An 8459-nucleotide genomic window follows, 5' to 3' on the forward strand; every position below is an offset into this window, starting at 1 on the left:
TGTAAAAAACAAATCATCAGTCAAAGAAACTATACCAAATGAACAACTTCTCTTCTTGTCCAGTTCATTCTGTTGAGGAATCAGAACCAAATAAATAAAATAAAGGCATGGAGGGGTACAGTGGGAGAAGGGGGAAGGAGTGACTGAGTCAGGACAGGAAGTGCATAGATACTAAGCCATGAGCCAGACCATAGGAATGGAAAGGAGCTTTACAGATTGAGAAGAAAGGAAGAACATTTTAGATAGAAGATTCGCCATAGGCAAGGTCTTGAGAAGGTCTGTGGTGGAGGCAATGAGAATAGAGATGCCATTATAAATGAAACATATAGAGATAGGGACAGAGGGTAGAGAAGAAGCTGGGAGACTAGGCTTTAACAGTTTGTATGTATCAGCCTGTGATGTACAGGACTGATTGGGGGGTGGGTGTGCAAAATAGGACAGGAATGGAAGACTGAACAAGGAAGGTTATTGTCCTTGGCATGGAATTGAATCTCTTCCAAATGAGCTCACTGCTGGCAACAGAAATAATGTACTTGATCTGCTACTGAGCACAACTTCAGGAAAACCACAATGGAAAATGTGAGTGTGATCATTTAGTTCCTCCATGGAATAAAAGCCTGTCACCGGGTTTGCCACCTCTCTGGCTATGTGACAGTATGAAGACACATAAAGTGTGAGAACACATCAGGTTTCATTGATGACCTACCTAATAATCTACAAGCAATATCCATTTAAAATCATAACTAGAGCCAGAAAACAGCTATTTGATAGTTTTTTAAAAAGTATTTTAGATTTGCAAATCTGGAAAGGCTAAGAATTTAAACAGCATAATTATCTTTTAAATGCTTCAATTTTGATATAATGTATGCTACTGAGGCAATTTTTTTTTTTTTTTTTTTTATGATCCATAATACAATTATACTATCCCTCAACCTCATTCCCATCTTAGGATGTCCTCTATTTAGAGGAAAATTTTGAATAGCAAAATCTTAATGACTCATTCATGTTCATGATCATTTATGGCCATTACAGCATAGGTCACTCACAGCTTCTGTTATTATCAGAACATTAAAAACCCTGCCGGGGCTTTTCATTGTTATTTGCTTGACATCCACTTATTATTTACCATTGGGAGCATCACAGATGGCCCAATTTCCTTCTGATCCTCTTAATGAAGAGTGATCATTATTTTTATGGGTCCTCCTGGGGTACCCTATCTGTAAGTAAATAGCTAGTGGGAAGAGATAAATTAGATTCAGAGTCATTAACAATTGACCACACCTCAGAAAGAAACCTGTGCAGTTAAATTGGACCCCAAATTTTTGAAATTTAATCTTCCAGGAAAGATGTAGATAAAGATAATGAGTTAAATAAAAGTGAAAGCACACTGTAATCATTGCATATACTTAGGAATATTTAGGATACAGAGAAAAAGACCTTAACTCAAACTGGCTTAAGCTAAGGAATGTGTTAATTTCTCTAATCGAAAATTTCAAAGGAATGGATGGCTTTGACACAACTTCTCTTAAATATTATTTGAGAGAGAGAGAGAGAGAGAGTCCTTGCGGGAGGGGCAGAGGGAGAGGGAAAGAGTTTCCCCGCTGAGCACGGAGCCCCCATGTAGGGCTTGATCTCATGACCATGAGATCATTACCTGAGCCGAAATCAAGAGTCAGACGCTCAACCAACTGAGTCACCCAGGTACCCCAACACAACTTCTTTTAGAGGTTCAACTAATGTCATTAAATTTGGTTTCCTTCCATCAATTGATTCTGTTTCTTTAGGCTACCTTTTTCAGACAGGAAACCACATGTGATTACAAGATTGGGACCCAACTTTTGGGATTAACATCCTCATCTAATAGGAAAGTGTATTTACCCTGATATTCCCTGCCAAAACCCAAGTATATCTCTTTGCGTGGGATTGTGTCTCTTGCCCAGCCTTGAACATAGAGCAACATTCTGGTAGTGTGAAAACTGTTGTACTCCTGGCTCTCACAGTCCATATGTGCTAAAAGAAGAGAAAACGGAAAAGAAACCAGTTAGTTAAAGCAACAAATAACCATGACAATGAGAAGACAATAATAAGATACAGTTAAAAAATAGCCTTGGTGTGATTGGTATCAGTAGTGAATAGCTTAGTCATCAAAATGAATTAAAGCCAATGACTTTAAAAATCATAAAACTATATACGTTTTTAAAATAGTAAATCTTATAAAGGTATATATTTTGGCTACTATTTTCATGTAGGCCCAAGACAATTCTTAAAGCATAATGTTCTCAAAAGTATCTTTCTTTCCCAAAACACAGCACAATAAACATTCGACTTTCCATTGTTGCTTTTGTAAAGCAAATATTTAAAGATACTTGCAAAATAATCTGATGTCACAATTCCATTTTTAACAGTTTTCCTTCAATTTTATATGCTTGTATCAACAGTAAATTTTTGAGACACTCAGAGCATGCTGTTACTGGTTGTCTTCTTTCCCTAAAGGACGTTAGGTGTACATCCTTCTTAGATTTCCATTTTTGCCTCCTTTAAAGTACAGTGAGGGACTTCCAGTCCAGACAAGATAGCATAGACTCATTTCTCCCTATTCTTTCCTGTTCCTCTCCACAAAGTACAACTATAAACCCTGGAAATAACTCAAGAGACAACGAAGACAGAGCACTGACTGACAGGCAGTAAGCAGGTGAGTGGGTTAAAGAGGCCAAGACCTGAACAACAACACAGAGGCAGTTTGGCTGCACCCCCACAACACACACACACACACACACACACACACACACACACACAGAGGCCACCCAGACCCCATGCCTTCAGACCTCCAGCCTAGCCACAGAAGGCGGTCCAAGGAGGCTGATTTCCTTCCTGAATCAAAAGAGAATCCCTCTGACAGCATCAGGGGTAAGGAGGTCACTTGGGAACCCCATGAACAAGCAGCCAGCTGGGGGAGCATTCTTCTTTCCTGCCAAATGTCAGACAATCCTCTCAGCAGCCTCTGTTTCCCCTCTTTCCTGTCCAGAGACTCTGGCGGCTTGCGGTAGGAGGAAGTGGGGTCTTTAGTGGAACCTCACCAAATCCCTCTTCTAACCTCCCAATCTGGGGAATCCCCTATTGCCCCCCTGCCCAGCTCCTGGCAGCGTGATCAAGGGAAAGGAGAGTGCCAGTTGCAACAGATAAACCAAGTCAATCAAGACAGAATTCAGAACTGCAAAGCTCTGAAAAGTCCACTGACAGCCTACAAAAGTCAGCTAAGACTTGGGGCCTAAACCTAAACAAGGAGAATAAATAAAGGTAAAAACAATGAAATAGGTGTGCCTCGGGGGCTCAGTAGTTTGAGCTTCTGACTCTTAGTTTCAGCTGGGGTAGGGATCTCAGGTGGGATTGGGTCTGCAGGGACTCTGTGCTCAGCCTGGAGTCTGCTTGCCCCTCCCACCCGTTCCCTCTGTTCCTGACCACCCCACCCCCCAGTCCCACTCATGCTCACGGCTCTCTCTAAATAATAATAATAATAATAAAAAGTGAAATAAGCCCAGAGTCTCCTAATTGTGGGGACATAAAACTTCCCTGGATTTCTCAGTATTCCCATAAAAAGGGCATAGTTTCCTAAAACTCTTTATATACCATGAAAATTAGATCCGTAGCCATTGATCTACTTGATTTTTCTGATGTGAAATTATAGTAAAATTTCTTCTCTCTAAGAGGACCAAATGATTATACTCTGGCTAGGTTTCAAGATAAGCCACCAAAGAGCCCTGAGCACTGGGGGTTATTTTCCTCAATATTTACATTTCAAGGAAGAATGAGTTCCTGGACCTTGAAAGAGTTCTTCCTTACAGTCTGAGAAGTTGGGCTATCTGGCAAATGTCTGGAATAAAGATACAATGTCAGGAATGCAGGGATATCAACCTCTTTCCCCGTTTCTATAAGCAGGTAAAATTTTTCCTTCTCCCTCACCTATGAAGAGTGAAGCCACTCACAAAGCAAAACAATCCTGTGGGTATCATCTTGCTGCCCTAGGAGTAAGATAAAGTCCCCTGGGGGACTGACCACTTCTTATTTACTATAATAAAAGAAGTCAACTGATGCCCACACTGAAATGAATTATCTCACAAGGATCTTAAAGTACCTATCATAAAAATGCTTCAGTGATCAATTACAGATTCTCTTGAAACAGATTTAAAAAAAAAAATAAAATCCCAACAAAGAACTAATATTTGTAAAGCAATCAAATATATATATTGTAGAACTGAAAATTAGAATCAAATTGATATTATATACCTGGAAAATAGAATAAAAGATACTTTTGAAAACCCACTAGATGGACTCAATAGTAGAGATGACAAAGGATAGAATCAATAAGCTTAAAGCCAGAGCAATAAAATTCACCTAGTATGATCAACAGAGGGAAAAAATAGCTGAAAAATATTAAACTCAGCCACAGGGATCAGTAGAACAATAATAAAAAATCCCACATATGCATCTTCAGAGTCCCACAGGAGAAAAGAAAGAGAGTGGAGCTAAATGAGCATTTGAATAAATTATGGCTGAAAACTTGCCAAAGTTGGCAAAATATGCAAACCTACAGATCCAAGAAACTGAGCGGATCCCTAACAGTTAAATCAAAAACAAAACATACAAACAAAAACCCCACAAACAAACAACAACAACAAATAGATGTAATTAAATTTTGGAAAACTAAAGGTAAAGGAACCTAAATGGAAATGAGGTTTCCACACTTCGTGCAAACTGGGAAAATGTTATTAGTAGATTGCTATAAATCAAGTATGTATTTTGTAATACAGAGCAGCCACTAGGAAACTATACAAAGAGATACATCCAAAACCACTGTAAAGAAAGTGAAAACTTAAGCGTACTTTTAAAGCAGCCTGATCAAATGTTTTTTTTTCCTAATTTTGACATTCCTCCCTTTTTTTTTTTTTTTTTTTTTTGAGAAGAAGCATGCTTTATTGGGGAGAAAGTACTCCATGTGAGCAGCAGATGAAGGCAGTCAGGTGGGTATTATACACATCACCTTAAAAAGATACACAGTAGGTTCTGCTAAGAAAGAGCAACTGGAACATGGGTTCCCCTGGGCAGCTTCCCCAATCTCATCCCTTGGCTGGGGAGGGGGTGGTTAGGACACTCCCAACCATTTCCTTGAAGGAAACTGTAGTCTGTTGGAGATAGAGCCCCACAGGGGTGCCTTCTTGTGTTTTTGTTGTTGTTGTTGTTGTTTTTATAACGAACACTTTCTTTAGATTTTATTAAGACTTCATTTGTTAATTTCATTCTACATTCTCTCAAGGCCACCAGACTAGCTTCTGTACAGATTGCCTTGACATGGGCACCAGAGAGGTCATCTTTAGCCTTGATCAAGTCGTCCAGGGTTACATCCTCAGCCAGCATCATCCTGCTTGCATGGATCTGAAAAATGTCCCTCCTAGTCTTTTCATCAGGCCAGAGAAACTCGATCTTCCTATCAATACAGCCTGATTTAGTAAGTGCTAGTTCCAAAGTTTCTATTCGGTTTGTGACCATGATAACCTTTGCATCAACCTTTGAATCGAATCCATCCAACTGCCTCAACAGTTCCAACATTTTCCGTTGAATTTCTCTCTCATACCAGAATTTGAGTCATATGTTTTGTTCCAATGGAATCAATTTCATCAATAGACAATGATGCATGGTGCATGTTCTTCATCAACTTGAAACAATTCCCCAACGAGATTGGGGCCATCATCTAGGTACTTCTGAATATATTCAGAGCCAACCACTCTCAAGAAAGTGGCTGAGGTTTGGTTTGCTATGGCTTTGCCTAATAAGGTTTTACCTATGCCAGGTGACATGTCCCCATTTTTACAATTGTTGTTTCCACACATGTTTTTTTTTTTTAATTTTTTTTATTAACATATAGTGTATTATTTGTTTCAGGGGTACAAGTCTGTGATTCATCAGTCTTACACAATTCACAGCGCTCACCATAGTACCTACCTTCCCCAATGTCTATCACCCAGCCACCCCATGCCTCCCACCCCCTCCACTCCAACAACCCTCAGTTTGTTTCCTGAGATTAAGAGTCTCTTATGGTTTGTCTCCCACTCCAGTTTTGTCTTGTTTCATTTTCCCCTCCATTCCCCTATGATCCTTTGTCTTGTTTCTCAAATTCCTCATATCAGTGAGATCATATGATACTTGTCTTTCTCTTATTGACTTATTTCACTTAGCATAATACCGTCTAGTTCCATCCACATCATTGCAATTGGCAAGATTTCACTTTTGATGGCTGCATAATATTCCATTGTATATATACACAACATCTTCTTTATCCATTCATCTGTTGATGGACATCTAGGCTCTTTCCATAGTTTGGCTATTGTGGACATTGCTGCTATAAACATTGGGGTGCATGTGCCCCTTTGGATCACTACATTTGTATCTTGGGGTAAATACCCAGTAGTGCAGTTGCTGGGTCATAAGGTAGCTCTATTTTCAACTTTTTGCGGAACTTCTATACTGTTTTCCAGAGTGGCTGCACCAGCTTGCATTCCCACCAACAGTGTAGGAGAGTTCCCCTTTCTCCGCATCCTCGCCAACATCTGTCATTTCCTGACTTGTTAATTTTAGCCATTCTGACTGGTGTGAGGTGGTATCTCATTGAGGTTTTCATTTGGATTTCCCTGATGCCAAGTGATGTTGAGCACTTTTTCATGTGTCAGCCATCTTCTTTGCAGAAATGTCTGTTCATGTCTTCTGCCCATTTCTTGATTGGATTAGTTGTTCTCTGGGTGTTGAGTTTGATAAGTTCTTTATAGATTTTTGGTACTAGCCCTTTATCTGATATGTCATTTGCAAATATCTTCTCCAATTCTGTTGGTTGTCTTTTGGTTTTGTTGACTGTTTCCTTTGCTGTGCAAAAGCTTTTTATCTTGATGAAGTCCCAATAGTTCATTTGTGCACTTTCTTCCCTTGCCTTTGGCAATGTTTCTAGGAAGAAGTTGCTGCAGCTGAGGTCGAAGAGGTTGCTGCATGTGTTCTTCTCAAGGATTTTGATGGACTCCTGTCTCACATTGAGGTCTTTCATCCATTTTGAGTCTATTTTTGTGTGTGGTGTAAGGAAATGGTCCAGTTTCATTCTTCTGCATGTGGCTGTCCAATTTTCCCAACACCATTTGTTGAAGAGAATGTTTTTTTTCCATTGGATAATCTTTCCTTCTTTGTCGAAGATTAGTTGACCACAGAATTGAGGGTCCATTTTTGTGCTCTCTATTCTGTTCCATTGATTATTGTGTCTGTTTTTGTGCCAGTACCATACTGTCTTGATGATGACAGCTTTATAATAGAGCTTGAAGTCCGGAATTGTGATGCCGCCATCTTGGCTATTCAGGGTCTTTTCTGGTTCCATACAAATTTGAGGATTATTTGTTCCATTTCTTTGAAAAAAGTTGATGGTATTTTGATAGGGATTGCATTAAATGTGTAGATTGTTCTAGGTAGCATAGACATTTTCACAATATTTGTTCTTCCAATCCATGAGCATGGAATATTTTTCCATTTCTTTGTGTCTTCCTCGATTTCTTTCATGAATATTCTATAGTTTTCTGAGTATATATCCTTTGCCCCTTTGGTTAGATTTATTCCTAGGTATTTTATGGTTTTGGGTGCAATTCCATACATGTTTTGACATCAATTTTTTAAAACCCAAGTTCCCATTAAGGACCCAAATAATTTATTGCTGAAACATACTTTTTCAAGGGTGATGCATTTGGGGCTCTGTTTCTGTTCCTAACAGTTATCAGTCAGTGGTCTCCAAATCTTGCTGTTTATCAGCATTACTTAAAGAGCTTTTAACTGGATGAGGCCATACCCCATACTATTTAAATCATAATTTCTGGGGGTGAGAGTCAAGTGAAACTCAGGCATTACTACTATAACATCTTCTGGGTGATTCTAACATGTAGCCAATTTGAGAACCAGTGATCTGAGTGCTTACTTACTATCTTCAGTAACCTCTTGTTAAAAATTATATGTGTTGCTTTCACATAAGGACACTTGGAACTGGAGGAAGATATGAACACAAACATATAAGAAAAAAGGACTATATATATAGTATCATGTCATCTGCAGATAGTGATAGTTATACTTCTTCCTTACCTATTTGGATGCCTTTTTTTAAATTTTTCTTGTCTTTTTGCTGTGGCTAGCACTTCCAGTACTATGCTGAATAAGAGTAATGACAGAGGACATATTTGTCTTATTCCTGATCTTAGAAGAAAAGCTTTCAGTTTTTCACCATTGAGTATAATGTTAGCCATGAATTTTTTTAAAGATTTTACTTATTTATTTATTTGCAAGAGAGAGAGAGAGCACAAGTAGGGGGAACTGCAGAGGGAAAGGGAGAAGCAGGCTCCCCGCTGAGCAGGGAGTCCAACCCAGGGCTCCATCCCAGGACCCTG

General features: G+C 39.1%; 1 pseudogene; it reads right to left on the reverse strand.

Moving 5' to 3' along the window:
* Positions 1 to 465: 465 nt before the first annotated feature.
* Positions 466 to 5852, reverse strand: LOC118519732 (26S proteasome regulatory subunit 4-like; annotated as a pseudogene).
* Between the last annotated feature and the right edge of the window lie 2607 nt (positions 5853 to 8459).

The sequence above is a fragment of the Halichoerus grypus genome, chromosome 1 (assembly GCF_964656455.1).
Source record: "Halichoerus grypus chromosome 1, mHalGry1.hap1.1, whole genome shotgun sequence".
NCBI lineage: Eukaryota > Metazoa > Chordata > Mammalia > Carnivora > Phocidae > Halichoerus > Halichoerus grypus.